A 23,838-nucleotide genomic window follows, 5' to 3' on the forward strand; every position below is an offset into this window, starting at 1 on the left:
AAACATTTTTCTCAATAACTAAGAAGTTTTCTTTGTCATTAAGTGGAGTATTTGGCTGAGTCATATTATATACCAGCAAGAGAGGTATATCATTTTGTTAACATGTTGTTACTTAGTACCTGTAGATAGGCACAGTGGTAAAACATAAGACTCACATTGGGGAGGATTGTGGTTCGAGTCCCTATCCAATCATCCAGAGTTAGGTTTGCTGTGGTTTCCATAAATCACTTATGGCAAATGCCTGGATAGCTTCTTTGAAAAAGACATGACTTTCCGAATATGTACTTGTATGACCTTTTTCAATATTACGGGAAGTTACCTTGTTTAAAAAAAGGGAAGGAGAGTAAAAATGTTGCAACCACAGAATTCAGCACATGTCCACTGAGTCAGATCCATAATACAAAACACAGTAAATTAACTAAAGAAATATCAAATATTTTTACTGACAGTAATAATATCAATATTATTATGTTGAAAGAGAATGACCTATTAGAGTTTGGAAGTGATGGAGGGTGAGAAGACAGAGAGAGAGAGAGAGAGAGAGAGAGAGAGAGAGAGAATGTGTTGGTCTTTCATGGACTAGCACATTACTTTAAGTCATGAAATATTAGTAGGAATTTTCGTGTTACATGGTGAGCATTGAGCCAGATGTAAATCATTGCCTGATGTTTATTTTTGTACTATGTGACAGTTTAGTATCCGGGTTTGACTACAGTGCCAGGCAGTAGGAAGTTGTTGCAGCTACAAGGTCACATGAAGCTCTAGTAACCTTGGTGGCTGGGTGGGGGCCTAAGCCTCCAAGCAAAGGACGACCCAGCCCAAGTCTAATGCCCTGGGGGCACGTATATAAGACAATTCAGGCGGTGCACAGGCAGTACCCATCCCTGCACTGTGAGGTGGCACAATGAGGCTGCTGGTAAGTACATCACAGGTGTTCACAGTTTACACTTTTGAAGAAGCTGCTTATAAGGAATTTGTAAACTGAATAGCAAAACAAAGTTGGATGATTGTGCAACATAAAGTACATAAACTACCTATGAGCCTTCATTTTATAAAGCCTTGCAGAACTCATACTCATGAGAAAAAATTTAAGTGAGTGAGGGACAACAATTTAGTTTTATAAAACATGTGAGCTAGTGATTATAATTATTTCTTGCCTTGAAAGCTTATCTACAATACTGAGTGGAGATTATATTGTACTTACTTCTTATACTGATAGGATGTATTGCAGATACTGGTAGTACGTGTGTGTGTGTGTGTGTGTGTGTGTGTGTGTGTGTGTGTGTGTGTGTGTGTGTGTGTACATGCTTATTCATTACAGCATTGCATATTAAAAAGGATCTCTAAGAATACATTCACTGAAAGAAAAAAGATTCCAATAATCTGCTTATTTTTAGAGTGTTTATATTATTAGAGGAGATATATCAGTTCAGTAAATATTTTTTTGTCATTAATGTACAGCAGTTGGGTACAGCTAATGACAACATGTTGTCTTTTCTGCTTTATTAAAAATCTGTAGCAATACCTTTATGGTTTAGTATTCACTAAGATATTACCAACTTAAGAGTTTTTCTTGTGACTGCTCTGCTGGCATCAGAAGCAAATTTGCCTCAAATACCACAGTCATTTAAATCTTCAAATAAGATTATTTCCTAATCTTATTATATAAAGTGAAAAATATAAAATATATTCAGTTCATGTTAATATATGTAATTACAGGCTCTGCTGTGTGCCTTGATGGCATTGTGTGCCGGAGACCCTGTAATCCTGCCACCACTGGCGCCATACAATGCACTGGGCTTTGGTGTTCCACACTCATATGCAGCACTTCCTTATAACTACCACGTTCCTCCACCTGTGGCAGCAGTGGCTCCACCATTGAGCCTTAAAACACAGTACCATGCACAGGATGAGTTTGGACAAGCTAGCTATGGCCATACAGAGCCATTCCAAGCACACAGTGCAGTGCAGGTATGAACATTTTTGAGTATTCACCAACATACCTCTTGCATTTACTAATAATTGAGCTGCATTTAACAGCATAATGTTTTGTTAGCTACCTACAATGGTACTGTCACAGGTTTACTAAGAATGAGAGAGAGTGTGTTTTGGAAAAATATGGCTACAGAAATATACATGTTTAACAGTCAGTTGCATTTGATGGGCTGTACAATTGAAGTTATAATGTTGTCAGTGCTCAAACTCTGCAATATATATTTCATCACACAAGTAGAATTCAGTGCAAAGTTAAAACAGCTACCTTTTTAGGGGTGCACAGCTCAAGCAGTAGATCATATTTTGCTGTGGACGTGGAGCAAGAAGACACATTATCAGATGGATGGCTTAACATGTCATTCTAAATCATTATAAGTATTATGTAGGTAACATACATACATGGTCCATCAGTTTATTAAGTACAGATGTAGATGTACATACATGAAGAGTTATGATGATGATGATGATGATGATGATGATGATGATGATATCAATTTATGACTTGCATTGATCTATACAATCTGTGAATGAGGAAAGAGTAAATCACACTAATATTATTACATATCTGTATTTTAGAATTAAGACTGCCATGATGTGGATTGTTCAGTTTTAACAGTTTACTCTGTGGAGTAGTAATGTGGCAAGTAAGAAATGAAGCAATTAACAGTGCATCACAGACTGCAGATAATTAATGTACATTTAGCAGGAGGGCCTATTATGTAGATTATCATATCATCTGATACAGCAAGATGGCATGGAGTTTAAGGATATGACTGGCTGCACTACTCAAGGAATTACTGACATTTAATGGAAACTTCTGCTGGAAATGGCTCTAACCAAGCTTTTGGAGCTCAGAACTGGAGGATGGTCATGATGAAACATGTTTTGGGCAGCAGTGTCACTGTTCTGCTGATTTTATTGACACTTTCAAAGGTTACTGCCAGAAGTATGTGAAAGACGTTGACTGGCTCTCACTTCATACCACAGAGGTATTGTTCTATTCAGATTCTTAAATGGTGGCTGTTTACCAGTGATTCCATCCCATGGGTGCATGTTTCTAGAAGCCAACGGACCAATAGATCAATGCACACTCTAGGAGATGTAAACTTTGAAGAGTTTCTCCAGTAAGTAATTCTTCGCACAGATATTCAAGTTTGAGTCAGCTGCTATTGCCTTATGTTATTAACTCATGGTTTGTTGTGAATGATCACATCCTTTGGAGCTTCTCATGGCCAACAATATCAACTGATGTCAGTTGTACTGAAACACTATGGTGCATTATAATGTCTAGGGCAGTAAGTTCACCCCCCAGCCACCTTTTTCTCTTTGCAGTAATTGAGGAGTCTCCAGTTACATGTTGCTATATGTTAATGACTTGTTTTGATTAGTGAGTACAATTATCTAAATCTTACATAAAATGTTCTTCCTTCATTAGTAATGCAACAGCCACACTTTACAATGAAAGCTATATGCAAGAAACAAGTTAATTACTGGGAGTTGTCATAAACATTTCAGTTTGTTTGCTATACCAAGTACTTTTCATTTAGAATGTTAATTGTGGCTGTTGCATTATTAAAGTATGTAGAAAGTGTACTATCAATGCCTGAACATTCTTAGTGATTAACAAAAACTGGTTGTGCCAACGAAATATTGTGTCATTGGAGCTGATTATTCAGTGTTGTAAATGATAATCTGTGCATAAAAGTTAAAAAGCTGGCATATATAGGTTATATATTTTCCATAACATCATACGAGATCATATTTTGGAGCAACACATCAATCCAAACTAAAGTTTTCCAGGTCCATCAGTGTGTAATATGAATTATTTTTGGTGTGAATTCAAGAATGTCCTGCAAGAAACTCACAACTCTATTGACACATTTCTTAGCAGAACCAGTTATGTATCTATTATTAATAATATCAAATAATGTGAATGTTACATAAAATCTGACTTCTGCACATCTTCACTGCAGTAATGTGCATTGTGTCAGTAGGTGTTTAAAACTATTTTCTGTTTGAGAGGCTACATCAATAGCCTGAGAGTTATGCTAGTCAGAAACAATACATTTAAAAGTTTATGGGGCGTTTCATACTAATTTTTAAGCAGAAATGTGTTCAGATTTTGTACTTGTTCAACATTCATTTCAGTTAGACTCTATGGAAGAAACACTAATATATCTGTTCTTTCCTGAACATGTAGTTTTGTTTTTATGACATTTTTTAGTTCCATAAGGATCTCCTTGCCGTGGATCTATGGAATAAAAAGTACGTTTATCTATTTATCTATGTATCTTCCTACTCATTCAACTTTGAAAATCTGTACTGGTTACACTTGGCACATAATGGAAAAATATCTGTTCAGATCATATAATAATCAGTAGGTGATCCTGTATATTAGTAAAGAAAAGAAAAATGTCAACAGTCAGTGTTACTAGTTCATGAGCGAATGTATATTGCAGAGTAGGTGGATGAAGCTTCCCACACAAAACTGCCAAATCTTAAAGGAGATTTATGCTTCCATTAATCAGTATGCTCTGTTTACAAGTATTTTGTTGAAAGACACACACACACACACACACACACACACACACACACAGGTGCTATTTCCAACTGGGGACTTCCACTGTAAATTGTTTTGCTTCGGAGAGCAAAGAGTATTTTATACTAATTTCCACTCAGCTTTGTTTGTTGTTTACTTTACTTGCAATCAGTTTTTTTAGATCTTTTATGGCTTCACCTTCAGGGAACTTGAAATAATATATATCTACAAGTACATTCTGGATGGTTGGTCGGTTTGGGGGAGGTGACGAAACAGGTCATCGGTCCCACGGGATTATGGAAGAACAGAGAAGGAAGTCAGCTGTGCCCTTTCAAAGGAACCATCCCGGCAGTTGCCCGGAGCGATTTAGGGAAATCACAGAAAACCTAAATCGGGAAGGTCAGACACCGGTTTGAACTGACGTCCTCCCGAATGTGAGTCCAGTGTGGCAACCACAGCACCACCTCACTCGGTTGTATAGTTTCCTTCAGTAGCTCAGTGTCCTCTAATGTGATAAATGTAACATTGTGTCTCACATTTACCATACAGACGACACTGTAGTACTGCAACAGGACATAATTGTAGGTGTCTACTTAATAAGATAACCAAACCAAAGTGCCTGAAGATGAAGTTATAACACTGTCATCAACGTCAAGCTCGGTTCGAACACCACAATGCTTTACTAGGCACAGTCCTATTGAATAGGGGGACCTAAAGTTTAATGTGGACTGTGAACGACAGTACAACTAGGCTTTTTTCACAGACTATTCCAGAGGTGACAAAAGCGACATACAAAAATCCTAGGGCCGATCAAGTATCGAACCCGAGAGCTTCAGAATTACGGTTTTTGGCACTCTATTGTTAAGGGCTGCAAAATCGTGTTCAAGTACAATAGACACAACTGAGGGGAAAATTAGTACGAAAATACCCTTTACGCTCCATATCTCATGGCAGTTTTTGGAAGTCGGATGTGGAAACATCGGTGGCAGTAGAAATTTCAGTCAGACCTGTAGGTGTGGTCATATAGCCTAATGGTAAAGACGAATATTGCATTCTCACTACATATCGACTAAATAATGGGTAAGGCATGTCGGTGTGGCAGGACGCGGCGGGCAACAAGCTGGGCACGTACAGCTACGTGACGCCGTCGGGGCAGGTGGTGCGGCTGGACTACGTGGCGGACGGGCTGGGGTTCCGCGTGGCGAGCAACGCGCTGCCGGTGGCGCCCGAGCCGCCGGGCCCCGAGGCGCTGCCGCAGCCCGTGTCCGAGACGCCCGAGGTGGCGGCGGCGCGCGCCGCGCACCTGGCCGAGGTGGCCGAGGCGGAGGCGCGGTCGCGGTCTCGGCGCGCGCTGCGGCCGCGGCTGGGGCTGGGGGGCCGCGAGACGCCGGCCAGCACGGCGCCGCTGCCGCTGCCGCCGCCGCCGCCCCCCTCCCCGCTGCTGGCCATAGCGGCCGCGCCCTTCGCGCCGCTCGGGCCCGGCTACGGCTACGCCTACGGCCCCGGCCTGGGCCTGGGCCTCGGCCTGGGGTACGGGCTGGGGCTGCCCGCGCACCCGCCGCTCGTGGCTGCCGCCGCCGTCGCGGTGCCCACGGCTCGGCGCGCCTCGCTGTCGCGCGTGGTCAACAACCCCGGACACGCCGTCTCCTACAGGGTCGAGTGAGCTGGCAGCCCGCCACCGCGCACTACGGCTGCTGCAGCTCGTGTCGCCCACCTCCTCAATGTACTCCTTCGGATACCACCCGCCCATATACTCTGCTTTCAAATACATACATTCAAAACCAGTCTGCAGTCTATTTCATTCTCGTAAAAACCTTTGCGAGGTACCACACTCTCATGGCAACCTTCTGTTTTCAAGACCCACTTAACAACAATCAGAAATCTACCTTCCACGAATTCGAATCTGAAACCTCCCTCCTACGCTCCAACTCCCAAAAACTTATTAATATCCCTCAAGATTATTAACTCATTAATAACTTACACCAATATTGATCTGCAAGTCGTATTTGTCAGCCGTGGAAGCAATTACTGCTATTCCGTCGAAAACTGGCGTGCTGAGAAGGTGGCTGCCTAAAAATACTGGTTAATTCTTACAACAATGTAAAAGGAGCAACTAGCCACGATTAATAATAATATTTATTAAGAACAAAGAGCGCCGTTACCGGCTTCGAACTGCAGGTTCATCATCAGACGGTTGTCCGCTTTTAAAATTACGTACCGGGTGATTAAAAGTCGGTATAAAGTTGAAAACTGAATAAATCATGGAATAATGTAGATAGAGAGGTACAAATTGACACACATGCTTCGAATGACATGGGGTTTTATTAGAACCAAAAAAATACAAACGATCAAAAAATGTCCGACAGATGGCGCTTCATCTCTTCAGAATAGCAATAATTAGCATAACAAAGTAAGACAAAGCAAAGATGATGTTCTTTACAGGAAATGCTCGATATGTCCACCATCAATAGCTGTAGTCGAAGGATAATGTTGTGAACAGCACTGTAAAGCATGACAGGAGTTATGGTGAGGCATTGGTGTCGGATGTTGTCTTTCAACATACCTAGAGATGTCGGTCGATCACGATACACTTGCGACTTCAGATAACCCCAAAGCCAATAATCGCACGGACTGAGGTCTGGGAGGCCAAGCATGACGAAAGTGGCGGCTGAGCACACGATCGCCACCAAACGACGCGCGCAAGAGATCTTTCACGCGTCTAGCAATACTTTGTTTTCTTTTGGTTCTAATAAAACCGCACATCATTCCAAGCATGTGTGTCAATTTTTACCTCTCTATCTACATTATTCCGTGGTTTATTAAGTTTTCAAAAAAATACTGACTCTTTGATCACCCGTTACATGCGCAAGGTCGTTTCTACCATTACCCAAGACTTGGCGGCCGCCTAGGGTGGCAAAGGGGGAAAGGGGGAGGGGGGGATTATTTTCCATTCAAACAGCGAACAAATTGAGCAAATGAGGAGAAAAAACAACGAAAAAAAGGAAAAATTAAAATACCGAATTGTTTTCAAAACCATACAGAACAGTTACTCACTACGTCATTGCTTACTTTTACGAAAGTAAACACATTGCCACTAACTACCTCAAAGCTTAAGCAGCCGCTATTGAGTACGAAACAGAAACAAACATGCCCTTAATTCATCTTACGAAACGTATTCGCAGTTGCGAATATGGACATCAATCAGCTGTATAATGGAATGACGAGAACCAAAATTTGTGCCGGTCCGGGACTCGAACCTGTATTTCCCGCTTATCGCGAGCGTTCGTCTTCCCATTTGGTTGTCCGAGCACGACTCACGGCCAGACCCAAACTTCCATACGTCGTCAACCATGTGCCTACATCCTGCACTCGTTCATCCATTGTGTATATTCCCATATAAGGGAGACATTTTACTTGAAAGCCGCTTGCCCTGTGTCGGTGGATAAATGCGATTTGCAGTGCCTGAGTTATTTAGAATTACGATGAAAAGTTCCTTTGGACGTGAACGAGTACAAGACGTCGGCACAAGGTTGACGACATAAGGAAGTTTGGGTCTGGGTGTGAGTCATGCTCGGATAGCCAAATTGTAAGGCGACCGCTCGCGATAAGCGGGAAATTTCCACTGTCATCATTCCATTGTACTGCTGTTGATAGTTCGCCATTGTGAATACATTTCATGTATTTCATAACGGCTGCAGTCGCCGTAGTGCTTGTTCCTTCCGACATGTATCCATCTCTGAAGGAATTTTATCGCTAATTCGGAATAACACAAGCACCGCATTATCGAATTAATTTATCTCCGTCGAGTGCTTGAAATGGGCATGGCTCGCGATCACATGCAGTCCGACTTTTTGTTCTTCTCTCTCCAGATGATTTGTCGAGCATCAGTTGTATTGAGTGGTTCTGTTGATGTTTTTAGTTCTGCCATTATTTTCTGTGGATAATCGATCATGTATTCACAAGCTAGCTTTTGTACTTCTCTGTCATTACGTCTAAATGGAGAAAAAGGTAAGTGCAGTTAATCATACCCACACATAATAATGAGTTGGCGTCTGTAAATCTGTCTCGGACTGATTCGAACTCATACCCATCTCGGGCAAATGATCAGGAGCAGATCGCTTAGAGCACTGAGCCACTGGGGCGGCTAATAAAAGTTGTAGAAATCTCTCAACAGAAAATGCAGACAAGTCGTCATTTATTTATTTAATCGCACAAAAGTGGATGCTCAAAAAAATGAGATCTATTCTTCACTCCATAAATATTTCAATTAAAACGGAAACGAAATACCACGATTATCCAAACGATCTAGTTTGATGCTTTGGCATGTCTCCCATCAGTACAGTAGTGTTTCTTAATTCAAGAAAAAAAATCATTAGCACCAGAAAATAGTTCAACACCTTTATTAGTCAATTTTCTTGCAATAAAATAAAATAAGTAATTGATGGAAAATTTGGTTGCACTGGTATATTCAGCTGAGTTCTACTATAAAATGTGCAGCAAATTTTTCCTATTACAATTTTTTTGGGAAATTTCAAAAACTGAAAAAAATTAGAACAGAGAACATTTGTTGTCTTCAATCCGTTTTAAAGGCATTGAGGACAAAGCATGAAAACTGAGGACTGACGCCAGAAAATGAGGACGTCTGGTCACTTTAGTTTAATGATTAAAAGTATAATAGCAGAGTTACAGTGTTGTGCCGCTGGGTGATGGAGCGGGGGAGGGGGGGGGGAGAGTATGCGATGTTGGCTAGTTTTCATTTCAGTGAAACCTTTGTTTTTTTTGGAGTAGGTGTTCTATACCAAAAAAAAAAAACACGTTTTTTTGGGTAGGTGTACAATAGCAAAATTCCACGTAAGAAGAAGCACTACCTTACTTGAATTGGACCCAATATTTAATTAAAACAAAGTAAACTATCTATAAGAGCTGAGTTAATTCATGACATCGAAAATCATGCGTCTTTTTACACAGCTATCCATTTATTTGGAAGTAGTGCATCTTTCGCCGACTAGTAAGCAAGATTTAACACTTACAATACTGCTCTTGTACGTAGTTAACATTACCTGTGGACTGAATGCAATATGTGATATTTTGGAAGTTATAACTGGTGTTTACAAATATGTAGTTGGAATTTAAAACATTGTTAGGTTAATTTGACTTTGCATTTTAAATATACATACTTTTGCATTGCTAGTGTTAAATCTGAATCCACAGATGAAACTTCAATCTAACAGTAATTATCGCCGAGAAAAAAACTGAAAAGGAGTTTCGGTATTCAAATACATACTCTGCGAAGCAAACAAGTGATCTTTGTGTTTAAATTTCTTTCACAACCTGTGTAAATATAAAGAAACACACACAACACAGGAATAAAGTAAAATTTAGCGTATGTAAACACGTAACAATGCAAGCAGTAACTTTTTTGGATATTTATTTATTATTCCATAAACCAGTCTTAGAACCTTTTCAGGTTCGTCTTCAGATGGTTTTACAAAATTTATATATCTGTTTCTAGCATAATGCCGAATGCCGGCCCTGTGACAATATTATGGAACATGCTTTAATGTATCGCCATGAGTATTGTTTATCTGTTGATATGGATGCAAAAAAAAAGCACCCAGCATTATGCTAGAAACAAACTCAAAAATTTTGCATCCATATTGACAGATAAAAAGATACATTAAGCCATGTTCCACCTTCTTGTCACGGAGTCAGCACCCAGCATTACGCTAGAAACAGATATGTAAAATCCTGAAAATCATCTTAAGATGAAACTAAAAAGGTCTGAAAACCGGTTCATGAAATAATAAATAACTATTCAAAAAAGTTACTGGTTGCAGTTTCATGTATTTACATTCAATTAATAGTCACGTGTTCTAAAATGTATGTGATGGTTAAGCTTAATTTGTAAAATTTAGCGTTCATTATGGAGTACAGTGTGACACAAACTAAAACATGGAGATACATAGCCCATGACACTCACTGGAAACATAGGCTCGGATTGATTTCTTGATTTTCCCGCAAGAAAAATCTTTCATAACGACATAAACTGCGAAAATAGTACGATAAACGTGTAATCTGAATTTTCATCAACTATCTGGTTCTGATCATCTGCTGACTTGTCAAGGACTTTGCAAATCATTTGCTCCAGACGTTTCGCCCGCTCACTTCTCATTCTGAGCACAAAATCAACACAAAGCACACAAAATACACGAAACAGAGAGAGCTTGAAGGACGACAGCTAACAGCTACGAAACAGGAGACGATGACAAAACTTTCAAAAACGACGATAATGCTACCGGAATCTAGCAAGAACTACGAAGCCTGCAGACCTAACAAACGTTTGCGGGAGCCATAAACATATGTTTGAAACCGAGGAAAATGATTATAACTGGCGTGACGTAAATTACGTCATCCGCACATTCCCATTTCCCGCAAGCACCGTAATATTACGTCAGCCGCGTGCTAATAAGTGTCTAATAAGTGTTAACACTTTTCTGGATTCTGCACGTGCAGATAGCGTAGAGCAACATGCACTCGCTAGTGCCCACACACACACACACACACACACACACACACACACACACACACACTATTAGCATGGAACTTCCGCTCCACTCGAGCTCTTGCCAGGTCAACAACTTTTACAATGACTAAAGGAATATCGCTTTTTCGTTAAGTTAAATAAAACAGTTACATTGTGAGTCTGGTCCCTTCAACCCCCACAAACCAGTTACATTTGACGTCACTACACGTAATCGCGGACAGCTTGCGTTTCCTCCTTGGCTAGTTTTCAAGGCTTCAACCAGCTCGGTCGGCGATGTCCGATATCTGCGATTTGGCAACTTTGACCCGTTTTGTTGGTTGCGTGCCACTAGATCCACTGCGTTACACCCTACCTGGAAGGGGACCCCCAAGGCTCATAAAAATAGTAACTACACTAAAACGTCGTGGGCCAGAAATCGAAAATGTATCTACTAATCAGCATAGAAAATTCACGCCAAAGGTTTGTACCGTTACAACTTTTTTCGCTCTTCTTTGCAATATGTGCAGAGACAAGTGTGAGTGTGAACTAAGAAGCACTTCACATTCTGTCAACTTTACAATAGAAAAATATTCATATAAGTTTCTGGAAAATAATGTAAAATCTTGATAAAGGGTACTTTTGGTTGCGTCCCTTATGAAGTTTTCTTAGCCTTCCTTCTGAAGCGTTTTGAAGATGGAACGTTGGGTAAATGGTAATATGCCTCTCTGAGATCAGTTGCAAGAATTTTTTTTTTTTTTTTTTTACCTTCAATTTCCCCAGAAGTTATACAAAGGGCATGTGCAGACAGTTTCTTTGCGCGAATGTTACCGGGTGTTTCTTCGAATGTTTGTCGGTCTGGAACCTGCAATTTTTCAGCTACACTCTACCCCCTCCCCCACCCCCTCCCCCTACGACAACGCTATGCCCATTCGCGATGATCTTCAATAAGTTCACATCTCCTCTTAGGATGTAGCTCCCATATAGTTAAAATAAACCCGATACAACCATCCATTGTGCTACATACTATTAACATTAACAAGTATCATACTAAACTTGTCTTTTAAAGACAATACTTTAATTGGATCACGCTGATTGTAGGGAACAGGTCGCTGCTTATTCAGATGAACTATCCTTGCAGTCAGGTGACACATTATGGAAACGGTGGAAAACTTAAATCAGGGTGGTTGGACGGGATAATTGAGCCAGAGTCCCACAGGGTGGGACTTTATTAAATCAATGCCTTACTTCGTTCAATCCCAATACTTTTGAGCATTATTCCACCCTAGGCACTACATGTGTTTTGAATCTCTGTGCTAGCCAGTCCGAAGTTTCCCTGTCGGAATCGAAGCCTGCCACTTCCCTTACCCCTGTGACCCTTCCACACTATATCAGTAACCCGCCTCATTTCTCTTTCTAGCCGCGGCGCTTGGTATATGATATGGGCTGAGGGTAGGAACAGTTCTCTGCTCAACTAACTTGCGGTTAATTATGACTACAGTAGTGTCAGTTCACACGTGATGTCCGTCTATAGCTTGACTGGACTAAATTGGTCTGGTTGCTAAGGCCTTGTTTAGTTTTATCCAGGGTGCGATTTGTGCTTCTACCAGTGTGCGGGGGGGGGGGGGGGGATGTCTTAGGGGGTTAGTAGAATTATATATGTTACTAGCTTGGACCGTGGTGTTACGCATGGTTAAACAGCTATTTATAAATAGATGTTAATGCCGAAACTCACTATTGACACGTATGCATTATCAGAAAAGCCATCCCTTGTTATATCTTTAAAAGTACATTATAGGTAAAGCTTATTTACAAAATCATCTACATGCGGGTACAGGTATACGAGGGGAATTCAAAACGTAGAAGCACACTTGTGAACAGTTGTACTTATTCTGATGATAGAAAACTGGAACATATTAATAGTGTTTATAATAGTAAGACTTATTAAAAACTTTCAGTGTTCGGCTCCACAAATTTACATTATATGTAAAGTTTTACTCCAGTACGTGGGAAATAAACATCCCAGGTTAGGATACATAAACTAAAACCAGAGGAGGGGATGGTCTGATGCAGAGGGGGGGGGGGAAATCCCCCCATCCCCCCTGCAAATCGCACACTGGTTTTATCAATTCACGCTCTTTTCAGCACCGCAAGCAGAAACGTCTGTATCACTCATCTTTGCCGGGGAACGACAACTGCAGCATCTTCCACAAAACAAAGAATTTACGGTACACCAAGAAAAAGATACCGATAGGAACGGTTGAAATGCTTTCATTTACTACAGAGAAATGCTCCATAGGAAAACTGGCTAGAGGCAGAGTACTGCATTCAGAAACTTCTATTCTTGAATAACGCACACGGTGCAGTTCAGTGAAATGAAACTGAAATTCACGTTCATGACAAACGTAACAAGACAAAAACTCTTCGTAAGTTTCTTCGGAATCATGACACGAGCAGAATACGTGCAACTCTGTAGAATGTATCTGAATGGCACATTTAAAAAAACTGGGATCAATCAACCAATCTCTCTCTCTCTCTCTCTCTCTCTCTCTCTCTCTCTCTCTCTCTCTCTCCGTTCGTGAATTTCTCAGTGAAAGCTACCAGAACTATGCCATAATAGTTTTGAAAAGGGCGAGTTATAGAATGAAATAACAAACCAGCGGTTTTCACAAGTGTCAAAAAGCCTCATGTCTCCTATAATTCCTCCTACGCCTTTCTCTCTGTGTAGCCGCTTTCCCCCATTTCTTTATAGATTACACAGGTGGAGGACTCAAGTGCACCTACAAGTTTCATTTTGTACATGGGCAACGAGTTTATCTTTTCATTTTATATATTTATCCCAGCAACATTAAGTCATTAGGTCCTCTCTTACATCTAACCAGGCATTTTAGAATTCTCGAATCGGAATAAAATACTGTAATGACTTCTGTAGGTGTCAGTATAATCCACAACGTAAACGACTTTTGGAGAGTGCAGAATTGTTTATGAATTACAGACAACAATTAAATGGTTCAAATGGCTCTGAGCACTATGCGACTTAACTTCTGAGGTCATCAGTAATCTAGAACTTAAACCTAATTAAACCTAACTAACCTAAGGACATCACACACATCCATGCCCGAGGCAGGATTCGAACCTGCGATCGTAGCGGTCGGTCGGCTCCAGACTGTAGTGCCTAGAACCGCACGGCCACTCCGGCCGGCCAACAATTAAATAATCCCCATATTAATTAATAATGAAAAATACTATGAAAATATCACTAGGTTTTAAAATCGGCAGTTGGATAGACGTGAGACACGTTAGAGCGTTCGAAGAATGCTTGCAGTATCACCTGAACGTATTCATCTTTATAATTTGCAGATACTAATGTTTCAACCGTATCAGACACAAATTCAAAATAAGTAATGATAACGATGGTATTACCTCTAACAGCAATTAAGGGTTAGTGATATTACAGTGACGTCGGAACTGCCACAAAGCCACCACAATCTGCACTTCTACTGTGTTTCAAAATTATAATAATACGAACTGAAGTACCTTCTACGTTAAAAACAAAGAGAATGCTTGAGTTGTGACCGTGAAACTAGGGTAATGTGAAGTTTGTTCTGCACTGTTAAAACAAGCAACACTCTCTTTTCACAGAAGAAAATCGCTGATGACTTCCTTGTAACATAAATATGACGTTTACTTCAGAAGCGAAACAACAGACATAGGAAAGCAAATGGATTCTCAATTCTCAAACTATACGATCAGATCTTTTTTATGATCACGATACAATTGGACATGAAGTCCTTTTTGAGTTTATAAGTGATAATAATAGGAATATATACCGCACTGTCATTGGACGATCAGCACTTTAATAATACAGGGTATGAGTGTTTTACATGTTTACGGGTCGCAGTGGGTTATCAGGAACAAGTGACTTGTGCGCGAAGCTGCGGCCTGATAGCGTCCCATAATCGTTTTATTGGGTTCAGATTAGGTGAACTATGTGGCCAAGATATCGACATCAGTTCATTACCATACTCCCCGAACCAATGTAGGGCGATTCTGGCCTTGTGACAGGGACAATTATCCTGCCGACGGAAAAGGGGGGGGGGGGAGGGGTGTACTGTCACAATCGGGGAAGCGGGGAAGACATCACGCATGAAGACATGCAGACGGTCAGCAATAAAGTTCACTTAGCCCACGGCTGCCATGGAGTCTTCGATTACTACAACTGTTCCCATGGAAGCCCAGCTGAGTGTCCACCACGGCACAATACTGGTCCCATCGCTCTGCGTCCGTGGCATAGCGTGTCATCCACACACGACCATCGACCGCGGGCAACAATAAACGTGATTCATTCGGCCAGTTGAAACGTTTCCATTGACCCACGGTCCAATATTCATCTACATCTACACGATTACTCTGCAATTTACAATTAAGTGTCTGTCAGAAGGGTCATCGAACCATCTTCAAGGTATTTCCCTAACGTTCCACTCTCGAACATCGCGCGGGAAGAACGAATATTCATATCATTATGTGCTAGCTCTGATTCCTCTTGCTTTATCACATTTTATTACGATGATCGTTTCTCTCTATGTAGGTGGGCACCAACAAAATATTTTCACACTGAGGAGAAAGCTGGTGATCGAAATTTCATGAGAATATTCTATCGCGACGAAAAATGCCTTTGTTTCAATGATTGACACCCTCATTGGCGCATGATACCCGTGGCACTATCTTGTCCGTTTCGCGATAATCCAAAACAGGCTGCTCTCCTTTAGACTTTTTCGATGTCCTTCGTCAATCCCATCCGATGCGGTTTCCACAACGCACAGCAATACTCCAAAAGAGGGGGCTCTATTGGTGCTGATGGGTTTATGTCCACTAGACATAAAAATAAGAGAACAGGTAGCATGGTACTGGGTTTCCAAAGGAAAGGTAGACAAGGCCAGGGACATCTTGGGGGTTCAGGTGGGAGACAAGCTTGCTGTCAAAAGAAGGGGGGGGGGGGGCATGGAGTTTGACGTCACAGCGGCCCCTTGTCCGCTCACCACGTGTATTCGTCGCCTCCACACGTTTCCCGCCAAAATTGTCTCCCTCCGAGCTGAATCACACAACGGTCGGCCGTTTCCCTGCAACACTTTCGGCGCCACGTTCAAACCTGTCGAAGCCGACCTCACACAGCCGTTCACCACGTGTCCCTGTGTGAGCGAGAACGCAGTGCTACACTTTTGGCGGCAAAGTTTGCTCGACAGTGGAATCCGCCATGACTATATAACAGCACCTTTGGACCGCACTAGAACACCCGCTAATTGTCTCGCTCTCGTGCGCGCGTAATAACTGTACAATCGCTGCGCCGCCGCTCCACTCACGTCACACACCCTCCATACACTCGATGGACATAGCCTTCTGTAAATACCTGGAAAATGACTCTTTATTTCAGACATTACTGTCATGCAGGTGTGTCTCAACTGACTTCTCCAAGCTCACACAGCAAAACTCCAGTGCACAGCTGACGTACGTGCGGCCGGCTGAGCACGCTCACTGGCCCGCTGACGTGAAGCACACCCCCACGGCCAGCGCGACAGGTAGGCGGCGGCGAGCGGCACCTGAGGGTCCCGCCACAAACGGTCGGCCGCACCCGCGAGCACTTAACACCGGACACGATGTTTCCTGTCGACCGACAAAGGATACGTTTGGTGCCAGAGTTTGACCGACAGTGGAATCCACCATGACCATATAACAGCGCGTTTGCTCGTCGCGAGAACGCTCGCTAATTCACTCTCACCACCCGGCTATATTAAATAATTGCATTTACAATTCCATATACATATTCAAACGTGTTCAACTCCCTAATATCAACTACTTTTCGAGGAGCAGAACGCCTCCTCCTCTTCCAGTAAACAAAGCTCACTTGCGCTTCCGCCACCAACCTAAGAAAATTGTTTCAAAGTAAGCCACCAGCACTCAACCTCTTCCTACACGTTTCTGGTAAACGGACTCACCCTGCACTAGGTCCACGGACCGAGGAACGAATTTACTTTATTTAGGAATGGAGTATATATATCACACCGACATGTCCCACATCATACAGACCTGCAAAACACTCCTAGATAACTCATTTATAATGTTCTAGACACACGCTTGCTAATTGTAAACAGTTAAAAATAACTCATAGCACAGCCTACAGACATGCGAACCGCTCGTAAATAATGCAAAACATTTACCTCCAAATAGCCAAACGACTGCTAATTTTCGGAAATAATTTCAGTTCATAGGTTGATGGAAGGAGGAACGAGTGTACTTTATTTATTTGTAACATATCTTTTTGAAACTTTTACTTCTCATAGGTTTCGATATGTAATGCTGACATAAGGCAGGTTCCGAACTCCAGTAGTGCACTACACTTGGCAACACAACCACACCCATCAAGATATTCATTCCAATCCAGACCTGTAACTCCTTTACAGATAAATTTGTCCAGTTATTTGTCTACTCACTCACATTCTGACCAGATTGCCGTTACTGCGCAAAAACAGCTCAGACTGCGCTGTGCTGCTCGGGAAGTAAGGAAGGGCTGCACTCTATTTATTTGGAGCCCTTTTATTTAGTCGTGGAGTACATTTGTCAGAAAACACCCGCACTGATCCCACTGTGGTCATCTGACACAGGCCACAAACATGTAAACAACTCCTAATTTCACCACACAATACCAAACAGCTCTTAAATAATGCAGTACACAATATCAGCAGACGAGCGTTGTACTCTTAAACTCTCCAAATAAAGCACCGCACAGTGCACAGACATGCTCGCAAAATAGTGCAACAGACGTGCCCGAACACCACCAGCTGCCAAACTGACCTAAAGTCTCTGCTCGGCCTCCCCCAAACATGACCTCAACACAGTCGCATTCGCACCTATCACCGGAGAAATTGATATCACCTATGCGCCTTAGATTACGCTCCAAGGCAGGCCTCGCGCGCATGCGGTCGGCGGAGAAGGGGATTCCAGAGTCTCGAGCCAAGTTCAGCTTCCGAGCGCTCGTGACAGCCGACCCATGTGAAAGCTGCATTGTTCTTCTCATGTATACCGCCGGCGTCTCAGGTCTGGACCTGCCTTCACGTCTATTCTCAGAATAGCTCACAGCTCGTTGACACACTCGATTAACACGCCGGGAAAACATTTACTACTTGCATGCAACCGAGATGGTGACGGAAAACCAATCACTCTCATCTGCGCTGCAGGCGCGTGTAGTCATTGAGAACACTCTATTTATTTATTTTTGAACAACTTATTTAACCATGCAGTGTATCTATCACGCTATCACAAAACACCAATCCCAGATGTGCCCTGGGCCATGTTGCACAGCCAACAGACACGCACCCAATCATAATTTCAGTACACACTATAGCAAACTGCTACTAAATAATACATAACACAGATGTGTAGATACGCTCAGTACTCGTAAACTATCCTAATAACGCATAGCAGAGCCTGCAGATCCGCTCGCAAAATAACTCAGCAGACGTGCGCAGGTACGCCCACTCTGCACTCTGCCCACAGGATCGTGAAGTCACCTATCCGTCTGATTTCAGACCTCGCACAGCCCCTGCTTGGCTTCCGCAAGCGTGAGTTGGCGCGGTCAACGTGCTCGTCAGAGGTCAAAGCACACACATACGTCTGTCCAGGACCGCGATCCCGAGCAGCGACCACCGAACGCGGGTGAAAGTCAACTTTATATCAATGTAGCATAATTCCAAAGTGAAGCCTCCATACGCTAGACACATCATAGCACCTCCTATGACACTGTAGCACACTGCACATTGCTCCTCACACGACATTACACGGCCCTTTAACTAAACATAACTACACATCCCTGCTCTCGCCTCGTCGCGTGACCAGCCATCTAAAAAAACCTTCTCAATATTATTCTTACTTTACAACATTTTATTAAAAAATAAGATATAATTTACACCTCCCACCGCACCTAACCTCACACCCGTCCCACCATCAACATACACAAACTTCCTCAACCCTATCTTGACACTCATATATCACCCCACAAAGCAAGCCTATCAATCAATTTACCATTCTCATCCCCTCTTTTCGAATTACAAACGTAGCCTCTATCTAAGCACCAATCAACTCATCTTTCTCGCACTTTCAACAGTAAAATTAATTTTACACACACCCAGAAATACCAAATGCAATTAAAGAGTCAAACTTTTATACAGAGCATCAAGCACATACGACAATATTCAAAGCCCGGTCCATATTTACCACCTCCACCTTCAATGTTGTACGCCTCAAACTAGGTACAAGTACAACAGATCCTCAACACCCTATCATTTTTATCCTCTACCATCAAACAGTGAAAAAGTCACGAAGGCACCAATGCGATCCACCTCAGCGCGGACAAACGGAATTCACAATACTCCCCCCCCCCCCCCCCAATAACTCAGAGTGCAGCCATCCAAGAATTCCTAACAGCGCGCCAAATCCAACACCTAAAACTACAAATGCCTATATGAACAAGATCATATTAAATATACACACATGCTGCAGAGACCGCTTTAAAGTTTGATCACCCATACTCTAAGCGAATGAGAAGCTGCCTCTGGCCCTTGTTCAAACAGTGTTTTCTAACACGCTTTTGCACACTGCCGAGCATTTCGTCTTTCTGCCGCGACTTCGAAGTCATTGTCTGATTCTAAACAGACATTAACACGGACTGATGCACGGTCTCTCACAGGAAACTATTCCTTGCACCTTATAAATCATATTCTTACAGTCGATGATTTTAAATAAAGGACACACACCCACAACACAAGGAAAATAGAAGAGCCTGCTGGCGTTGTAGCCACTTCCCTCGAAAGTGATTGACCACCTCTACATTTAAACTCATATGTCGCAGTGACCGAATAGTTTATAACTCTGCATTCAACTTCTAGTGATTGGTCATTTTTGCACACAAGTACAGGATCACCGTATTCGGTGCTAGCAACCCTGGAAGTTGTGATCCATCAACCAAAATTTCTCCCCCAACTCAAGCAAGCGTTGTCAGTCAATCATTATGTCGTACCCAATGCACAGATGCGATGGATAAGACACCACCGATCTACTGTAATATTATCCATCACAGCTGATATCGCGAAAAATTTTACATTAAGTCCAACACTGGCCAATCTTGTGACAACTTGTTTTCTTAATTTCAGTATCATAGATAAACCATACATCCTCTACTTTACAAGTATCATTGCGACCATTCATAGATGACTGCTCAGCACGTCCATTCACACTTAATTCTCGAACAAATAAAGACGATCAAATTATACCAGACAACGCTATACATATTTCTAAGACCTCGCGCATAGTACTCGATCAATCTCTCTGCGTATGGCGGTCACAGAGCTATCTAGTCCTCTTACGTTAAAAGACCATCCTCACCTCGGCATTGACCTACCTACCCCGCAACATCGCTACCCAATTATTCCTCAACCGAGCAGACGAATACAGCTACACTCCACCTCTCTTGACTGAATAGAGCTTTCCTAATCCTAATCCATCCAAGTGCACCACATTTCTCGGAATGTAACCAAGTCTTGGAGCTTATCACACCATATCGATCTATAGTAATAGATCTCAAAGTGTCTTAATTTAATAGCATACAGTTAAGAAGAACAAGAACGGAGCGATATTTATACACAATGTAGTTTGATAGATTTTTAAGCAAATCATCCAATCTATCATGTGTAAAGAATTGTTCTAGAGTCCATGATCGGTGCAGCAAAGGTTCCGGTATGAGAGAGAGAGAGAGAGAGAGAGAGAGAGAGAGAGAGAGAGAGAGAGAGAGAGAGAGAGAACATAAACACACACACACTCCTAAGACTAGAACGTTCAGCACTTAAAAACGGGCAATAACCTTAGATCGCTTACTTTTCCGTCTTGTCAGACATACATCCTTCTCCCCGGTCACCTTACGCTGAGCTATCTCTATCCCAATCGTAAAACTTTTCCTTTCTATGATCACACCAGATCACGAGTCAGAAATAATACTATTACTCCATCAGGTCTATATAAAAAATGATAGTTATTAGCAGCCGGTACATCCTACAAGCAAACAGATACGATAACAGTGTCGGAAGTTCCATGCGGCTTTTCGCGGATGATGCTGTAGTATACAGAGAAGTTGCAGCATTAGAAAATTGTAGCGAAATGCAGGAAGATCTGCAGCGGATAGGCACTTGGTGCAGGGAATGGCAACTGTCCCTTAACATAGACAAATGTAATGTATTGCGAATACATAGAAAGAAGGATCCTTTATTGTATGATTATATGATAGCGGAACAAACACTGGTAGCAGTTACCTCTGTAAAATATCTGGGAGTATGCGTGCGGAACGATTTGAAGTGGAATGATCATATAAAATTAATTGTTGGTAAGGCGGGTGCCAGGTTGAGATTCATTGGGAGAGTGCTTAGAAAATGTAGTCCAGCAACAAAGGAGGTGGTTTACAAAACACTCGTTCGACCTATACTTGAGTATTGCTCATCAGTGTGGGATCCGTACCAGATCGGGTTGACGGAGAAGATAGAGAAGATCCAAAGAAGAGCAGCGCGTTTCGTCACAGGGTTATTTGGTAACCGTGATAGCGTTACGGAGATGTTTAGCAAACTCAAGTGGCAGACTCTGGAAGAGAGGCGCTCTGCATCGCGGTGTAGCTTGCTCGCCAGGTTTCTAGAGGGTGCGTTTCTGGATGAGGTATCGAGTATATTGCTTCCCCCTACTTATACCTCCCGAGGAGATCACGAATGTAAAATTAGAGAGATTAGAGCGCGCACGGAGGCTTTCAGACAGTCGTTCTTCCCGCGAACCATACGCGACTGGAACAGGAAAGGGAGGTAATGACAGTGGCACGTAAAGTGCCCTCCGCCACACACCGTTGGGTGGCTTGCGGAGTATGAATGTAGATGTAGATGTCCAACATGTGAAAATTAAAAGTCATCCCGTCACCGACTCTGTAAACACCCGTCTGTCGTGTAAGTGTGTACACAATGATTACAGCCCCTCACACATACCCACAGCTAACTTAGTTATGACGCTGAAGTCTCGATTTTACACCAAGCAAGCGACAGGGTGGAGATCGCGTAAATCAAAGTGCATTTAGAGGAATGTGTCAACCTTCATCACACATGAGATGGAAGTCCTCTGATGACCGACGGGTTCTCTGCCTCGTGATGGCTGGGTGTTGTGTGCTGTCCGTAGGTTAGTTAGGTTTAAGTAGTTCTAAGTTCTAGGGGACTTATGACCACAGTAGTTGAGTCCCATAGTGTTCAGAGCCATTTGAACCATTTTTTTGACCGACGGGTTCACCGTTGATGATCGCAAGTAGACAGCGCTTTAAACCACATACCGAACACACAGCCGCATACGACTAGAACGCTGGCTATATCACGTGACTAAAGCATCCAAATAGAATACTGGAAAAAAAATCTACCTTCAGCAACTTGTCCTTCTATAGAATAAATGAGTCAACGTTTGAATCGTACCTAGTTGCAGCTCTGTCTCAATCAATCATCCCGTACACCCTCTGTTATGATTTAACACAGATATGAGTAGCTTTAACCGTGAATGATTCTCTGTCCTCCTGAAAAGCATCAAATACAGTATTCAACTCACATGTATCACTGCTACCTCAGTAGACATACACTATAATACGAGAAAAAATTGACTGCCTTCGTTATTCGGCCTCCTTCGAAGTCATCGTTTTCCTGCATTCCTCTTGTTGCCACATACTTGACTCCATGTACAAATTCCCCCCTGCGAACCAGAAGATAAGCAAGTACGTTCTCATTTTCACCGCATTTCGGTGTATATTAGGTTAGTTTATATCTATGTGCTAATCAGTTTTCGCATTTCTTTCGATTTTATGTCAGATCCATCCATGCGACCGCGACATAAGTTATCGTTCTGTGTTCTAAAATTGTCTCTAAATGTAACCAAGGCGTATCCAGTTACCTCCACATTCGGAGAGCGCTTGCTCTGTTATCTGTATCTCTTGGAATTATTTAATATAGTGGGGTGGTGAGAGTGAATTAGCGAGCGTTCTCACGACGAGCAAACACGCGGTTATATGGTCATGGTGGATTCCACTGTCGGTCAAACTCTGGCACCAAACGTATCCTTTGTACGGCACGCGGTCGACAGGAAACATCGTGTCCGGTGTTAATTGCTCGCGGGCGCGGCCGACTGTTTGTGGCGGGACCCTCAGGTGCCACTCGGCGCCGCCTACCTGTCACGCTGGCCGTGGGGGTGTGCTTGACGTCAGTGGGCCAGGGAGCGGGTTCAGCCGGCCGCACGTACGTCAGCTGCGCTCTGGAGTTTTGCTGTGTGTGCTTGGATAAGTCAGTTGGGACACACCTGCATGACCGTAATGTCTGAAATAAAGAGTCATTTTCCAGGTATTTACAGAAGGCTATGTCCATCGCGTGTATGGAGGGTGTATGACGTGAGTGGAGCGGCGGCGCAGCGATTGTACAGTTATTACGCGCGCACGAGAGCGAGTCAATTAGCGGGCGTTCTCGTGCGGTCCAAACGTGCTGTTATATAGTCATGGCGGATTCCACTGTCGAGCAAACTTTGCCGCCAAAAGTGTAGCACTGCGTTCTCGTTCACACAGGGACACGTGGTGAACGGCTGTGTGAGGTCGGCTTCGAAAGGTTTGAACGTGGCGCCGAAAGTGTTGCAGGGAAACGGCCGACCGTTGTGTGATTCAGCTCAGAGGGAGACAATTTTG

At 42.7% G+C, this 23,838-nt stretch overlaps 1 protein-coding gene across 2 annotated transcripts in view; it reads right to left on the bottom strand.

Moving 5' to 3' along the window:
• The window catches only part of LOC126236271 (vacuolar protein sorting-associated protein 18 homolog), a 349,435-nt gene that overhangs the window by 40,779 nt on the left and 284,818 nt on the right, over nucleotides 1-23,838 (bottom strand). The gene's annotated exons all lie outside the window — the stretch shown is intronic.

The sequence above is a fragment of the Schistocerca nitens genome, chromosome 2, assembly GCF_023898315.1.
Source record: "Schistocerca nitens isolate TAMUIC-IGC-003100 chromosome 2, iqSchNite1.1, whole genome shotgun sequence".
NCBI lineage: Eukaryota > Metazoa > Arthropoda > Insecta > Orthoptera > Acrididae > Schistocerca > Schistocerca nitens.